Source organism: Parasteatoda tepidariorum, chromosome 2 (genome assembly GCF_043381705.1).
Source record: "Parasteatoda tepidariorum isolate YZ-2023 chromosome 2, CAS_Ptep_4.0, whole genome shotgun sequence".
Taxonomy (NCBI): Eukaryota; Metazoa; Arthropoda; class Arachnida; order Araneae; family Theridiidae; genus Parasteatoda; species Parasteatoda tepidariorum.
Genome location: NC_092205.1, coordinates 91,517,662 through 91,523,804, shown reverse-complemented (window position 1 = coordinate 91,523,804; position 6,143 = coordinate 91,517,662). Strand labels below are relative to the sequence as shown.

Here is a 6,143-nt window from a genome sequence, read left to right as displayed (position 1 = left end):
GACTATATATCGGTGTTTAAGTTTTATTAATTCATATGAATCAATGGTACAGATGATTTAAAATAAATTTATTGAGCATGAACAGAATTAATGCGAGCAATTATTTAAAAAAATTAAGATCTTTCTTTGAAAAAAAAACATTTATTTTTTAAGGGCAATAACTCTACGAGAGTTTACTTAATGAAATAAAATAAATAAAAATGCAAATGCTGAAGGAATGACAATGTTTCTCGAATAAACTAATTTTCTGAAAAGGATTAAATAATTCGTAAATAAGTACATTTTTATTCAGTAGTGTAAGGTATAAACGATCTAAACAATTTTATACATGAAAAAACATTTATTTAAAAAAAAAAAAATTAAACTAAATTACAACTGAACATATTTCTTGTAGAATTTATTTCATTATTATATACATTTTAAGGTATTTTCTTTATAACCATGAGTTATTTTTCCAAAGTCTATTAACGGATTCCTGAAAAAAAAAACAATATAAATTGAATAAAAAACGAAATCTCTGTTTCATAAGTTTTGAATAAAAGACGAATGAGGTAAATAACTAAATAGTAAACGTAATTTTTTTAACTGAGAATTCTTTTTAAATAGTAAGCCACGATTTTGGAATTTACTTATGCTACTGTAATGATCACCCCTACAAAAATTTGTAGTGGCCATATTTTAATAAATAAATAATTAACACAAAATATATAATAAATAATTACACATGTTAGCATTTTTGAAACATCTGATAGTTGACAAGTTAATAAATTCTCGATCTTTACAAATTTATCTCATCTATAACGGAAAATTTATTGAACAAAATAACTTATAATTGAGTACTTATAATAATTGAATATAACTTATAATAATTGAATTTTAAATTATATATTTTTTCCCTTATCTTTTTTTTAACTTTTAGTGAGGAATTGACTTACCCAACATTCCTATTCAGCGATGTACAGATAGCGAGGCTATATAAGATGGATGTAATGCACGATAAGGGCTCAATCGAATTTGGCATTGAGGACGACAGGTATTTTAACTTTTTCGAAACATTTTAAGTATCGACATAAAACGAAGGAAAATTATAGACATATGAAAAAAAAGGGGAGGGGGAATAATAATGAAAGAATAAAAAATAACAAACAACTGAAGAAAAAAAAAGGATGAAACCTTTTTAAAAAATCCGGTATGATGAAATGAAAAGATTATATCTTTTATTTTCCAGATTTTTAAAAAAAAAATTTAAAAAAAAAATTTAATCCTTTTTTTCAGTTGTTTGTAAATTTTTTTCATTATTATTCCCCCCCCTTTTTTTCCATATGTCTATAACTTTCCTTTGTTTTATCTTCATTTTGAACTTATCTAATGAGTTCTGTTTACTTGCAGTTTATGCGCAATAAATGAAACTTATTGTTTTTCTTAACTTTNACTCATTTTATGTGAACACAAAATGAAGATAAAACAAAGGAAAATAACAGTAATATGAAGAAAAAAAAGGGGGGAAGTAAAATAATAATAACAAAATAACAAACAACTGAAAAAAAAAAGATGAAACTTTTTTAAAAAATCCGGTATGATGAAATAAAAAGATTATATCTTTTATTTTCTAGATTTTTTAAAAAAAAATTTAATCCTTTTTTTCAGTTGTTTGTAATTTTTTTTCATTAATATTCCCCCCCCCTTTTTTTTTTCTTCATGTGTCTATAATTTTCCCTTGTTTTATCTTCATTTTGAACTTAGCTAATTTTTTTTCCAGCTTTTTTTTTCTTCATATGTCTATAATTTTCCTTTGTTTTAACTTCATTTTGAACTTATCTAATGAGTTCTATTTACTTGCAGCTTATGCACAATAAATGAAACTTATTGTTTTTCTTAACTTTCTTCGTGTTTTCTTGTATTTATTTATTTTGTTGTATATATATATATATATATATATATAGACAATAGAGAATTAAAAATAAAGCTAACATGTGCAAATCCAGTTCGGATAAATCAGCGGTTAAGAAAAAAAACTTTATAACTAAAAATTAACCTCCTTCAATATTCAATAAGTATTTTTTAATAAATGCTAATAATTTCTCTTAAGAATCATCGAATTAAAATATTGTATTTGAACTTTGGCCTTTTATTTCTTCAAAATTTTGAATTATCCAGTATAATATATTAATACCTTACGCAAGTTCAGTACTTCAGTAACAACGGCCTTAAAAATACATTCGATTACCATCTATTTACGCTTTAATTTCATATTTTGTAATCTGTCAACTTTGCTAGGAAAATAAATTTAAATTATTTTTACAAATTGTTCATAAGTAGACGACCGTTTTCGCTTATCGCTTTATGATCCTATTTCCGTTTCATTTTGTGTGTTTCTTGATTTTGGGAAAGATTTTTGCTGGATGATGAATTATTTTTAAAAAGGTTATCTCTATCTCTCTCTCTTTTTTTTTGGTGATCCTCACACTATTGTATTGATGCATTTCTCTTCGGCTAAATTGATTAAAAAAAATTGACCGAAAAATCATTTTGAATATTTTTAACTTCTTTTAAGAAATTAGGATAAATTGATTGATGTAAAAGTTTTAAAACAAGAAAATTTGCTCAAAACATTTCGCCAATAAATCTGCAAAAGGAAATCTTTCTAATAAGTCCTTCATAAATTTATCTCTCAGTGAAAGTCGGATAGCGGTTTTGACCACTGAAAAGCATAAATTGAATTTTCGAAATTTGCGCACTAGAAAATTTCTTTGATTTTAAACGCATTTTACTCTAAACAAAAAGTTTTTATTTAAATTAGAAGCTGCTGTAACAAAGTAAAAAATGTGGTGAACTTTCTAATAAAGTGATTGTTACTTTTAAATTTTAGATTGAAAAGTCGTGATTGTCCCTTAAGGGATGAGAGAGATTTTTGGGAACGAAGTGATATTGAGCTAACCATCAATGAACATTCTGAGCAAAAAGAGGAAGGATGCGGATGCTTTTATTTCTTTTCTCGAATGTTCAGGAGGTTGTTCACGAGAAAATAAATCACGACAGGTCTGAAAACGAAATCAAGACTTTACTGTAACACCTAAAAAAGTTGTAAAGCTTATTTCCTGAATAAAACGACATCGAAACATTACACAGCTGTGACACTTTAACAACTGTGAAAAGCGTATCCCGAATTCGACATACAAATAATTATACTGTCGCGACTCTTTAATATCTGTGAATTGTTTATCTAGAAATTGATGTTCAAGTAACTGTATTGCTGTGACATTTTTTCCAACACTGACAGCAATTTTTTTATTCAAAAATTTAATATGCAAATATTTAAACTGCTGTAATTCTTTAACATCGGTATATTTTTTTATCAAATAAAATATAATATTTGTCAAGTCCAAAGTGTATTTTATTTGCAAATAGACTAAGACATGCATCGAATTTACAATCCCTTACTAGTAAAAAGTGATAGTACATATTTCTTCTCATACCATGACGATATTTCTTTCGACTAATAACCAATTTAATTTTAAAGAGGCAATGGACCTAAATTTGGATCCAAACGAAAATAATTATGATATTAATCTATCGCACTCCTGCAAGAAAAGTAAAAAAAACAGCAATTTTGAGGTTATGTCAATAAAAAATATGTATGAAGTTCCCCCATCCAGCTCAAAAAGTGTCACATCTCTAACAATTTATTCAGCTCAGGGCAGTTGTGTCAGTTTTGTGTCGAATTCAGAATACGATTTATAGTATTCTTAAATTTGATTCTCCTCAAATGCTGCATTTTAGAGTTTTGACACTTTTTCTGCCGGGGTGCGATATAATAGTCAGGGCTAAAACTAATCTCTTGTACTACAGTCCCGCAGTGGACTACTCGTTAAGACACGGTTCCCATCAGATCACCGAAGTCAAGCATCACTGGCTGCGGTCAGTGTGCGGGTGGGTGACCACTTGGATCAGTCTGCTTAGGGACAGAGGGTGTGCGGTATTGGTCCGCTTTAAACTGTTCTACTGTAAAGTGCTCGACTTCGCATGCAGGTCGTCGGGCTACCAAAGCGGGGGTGCCATCCCCTCTGCAGAGGATCAAAATTGTGATGGCATGTCTTCGGATCAGTCGCCAATAGCCCATTGTGCAGCTCAAGTGCGACGTAAATGAACTACAACAACAACTCTTGTACTACAACTTTGAAATGATTTTTGGGAAGAGAGACTTTCCTTTAAACCTATTATTTCGAAACTTAGTCATATGTCGATGTAATAGCATACTAAATTGCCACATCAAGCCTCATAATTACAGACGAACTAAAGGTTGCACAATAGAACATAATAGGGTGCATCCAATGCAAACCCACGGCAAATGTAACTCCGCTTAAAAAACCTTCATTCCCCTAAAGAGTCAGATGACCACGGTCCTGCGATATGATTACTGCTAATCCCACAAGTGCGAGTTCGAAAGCAGGGGCGGACTACAATAGCGAATGTAAATAAAAGGGCTAATTAATAGGTAATTATTTTTTCTTTTTATGACAGAATTAAAATTTTTTTTAGAGATTAATAATTTTAATAAAATATTTTAAATTACCGCTTTAAATATTCCACTTTATAAAAATAGCTCACTTACGAAAATTTCTGAAGATTTCTTGTTTGCTCTGCTTATATTACAACGGCCTGTACTTTGCATTTATATAAAACTATAATTCTCAAAATTTGCCTATTTATCATTTTAATATACTTTAATGCAAAGTTATAGAATACTTAGTTTGGGCACAAGGGGTTCAAATTGTAATGTCAAACATTTTTGTGTTCTCTTTCTTTACAGAAATAAGCTAAAATTCTGCTTTTATTTTAAACTATAGTTATAAAAACAAAATCCTCCAATAGTTTAATGTATTTATAATTTAGGCCAAATCACAAAACTAATAACGAATTAGGAGAATATGCTTACGATGTCCCCGATGGTTTTGAATTAATAAGCAGGTCAGAAAGCATTAGTTCCGAGGGTCCGGGATTCAAATCTCGGACATGTTTAATATTTAAAAGTAAAATTTAGAAAAGATAACTTTTTTTTAAGTATTTTGCAATATTGTAACGAAATAAAAATATTTCTTTACTTAAAATTTTCCTTTTCTAAGTGCGTATAATAGCGTTTAAAAAGTAGAAATGTGGCTCATATATTGTATATATTTAGGGCCCAATATTTTGCTTTAATATTAACCTATTATTTTCGAACTCGGTCAGGTATTACATTATGCCATACTATACTACCATACCAAGGGAAATAATTATATACAAATAAATAAAAAAAGCTTTTATTTTTTAAAATATAATTTTAAAATATTGACCATTAACAGGGTTAGACCCCTGGACCCTCGGATCTAGCAATAGCTTTCTACCAAGTTTTTGTCCATTGAGACGGAATGTTCCATAACGAAATGTTCCATTTTCCATGTTATCAGTTATGGAAATACGTTGGATTAAACTAACATACTAATATCATGAACAGGGTGTTCCGTTATTACCAACCACAACATACATTTTTAGAATCCTTACAAAAAATAATGTCAAAAAAATATAATAAATACAAAGTATCACTTGTTTTGAAGATGGAATAACGAAAACATCAAAACCAGTTGAATTTCCAGCTGAAATATTGGAAATGTTTCTAATAACTACTTTTCAATTTCTTTCTTTTTCTTCCGGAAATCCAACGAGTTTTAATGTTCCAATTTCTGTTTTCTCAGTAGAGACTAGTTTGATTTCAATATCATTTTCAGTTTTTCTTCTCTTAAATATTATCTTGCCGTTAATATGGTATAGGGATGTTTTCTAACAAGTTGTTTTCTGTTCGAAAAATGTCCATTTTTATGTTATCGATGCACAAATACTCATAGCTTATCATGTTCAACAACTTAATAACTTCGTTCTTAAAATTTTCTATAATTATTGATTGACTTCTATGTGTGTTCCTATGTAATTGCCGCCTACTTTTAATTATGAAACGAATTTCAAAGAAATTTTGCATTGTAAAAAATTATGTTTTGATTTTAACAACTCCGTTATTAGAATTTTTATGACTAATTATTAACATATATGCATATCATATATAGAAAAGCTATTCTTTATTTAAATAAAATTTAATAATATTAGACAGT

The 6,143-nt window shown here is 28.4% G+C and overlaps 1 long non-coding RNA gene across 1 annotated transcript; it reads left to right on the top strand.

Annotated features, from left to right (window-relative positions):
* The first annotated feature begins 919 nt into the window (after positions 1-919).
* Positions 920-3,387, top strand: LOC139425031 (uncharacterized). Its single transcript, XR_011636215.1, has 2 exons — positions 920-1,033; positions 2,870-3,387. It is a non-coding gene; the product is annotated as an uncharacterized lncRNA (long non-coding RNA).
* Positions 3,388-6,143: the final 2,756 nt, after the last annotated feature.